We start from the raw sequence: 385 nt of genomic DNA on the forward strand, positions 1-385 counted from the left end.
TGTGTGACCCTCTCAGTACTGCGGCTCTATGGCAGAGCGCGGGGCAGAGGAGTGAATGTGTGACGTCAAACAGGTAAATTCCCAGGGACAGACACAAACACACAAAGAAGAGAGATAACAGGGCTGCCCTGCGCGTGCAGCAAACACACGTCATTATAGCAACAGAGAAGGGGGTATAATTATTTCTCTGTATTTACTAAGTTATTTTCCTTTTCTAGACTTGCAGAACTGGATTGACAGATTGCCTTGCCTATACACTGAATCCAGGGGCGGTTCCAGTCATTTGGAGGCCAAATACTAGTATAATGCCTTTCCCAATTTAACTAAAAGCAGTCATATAAAACAAAACAAAACCTTTTTAGTAAGAAAGCCAGAGAACTACAGG

This window comes from Cheilinus undulatus, linkage group 3 (assembly GCF_018320785.1).
Source record: "Cheilinus undulatus linkage group 3, ASM1832078v1, whole genome shotgun sequence".
Lineage (NCBI taxonomy): Eukaryota > Metazoa > Chordata > Actinopteri > Labriformes > Labridae > Cheilinus > Cheilinus undulatus.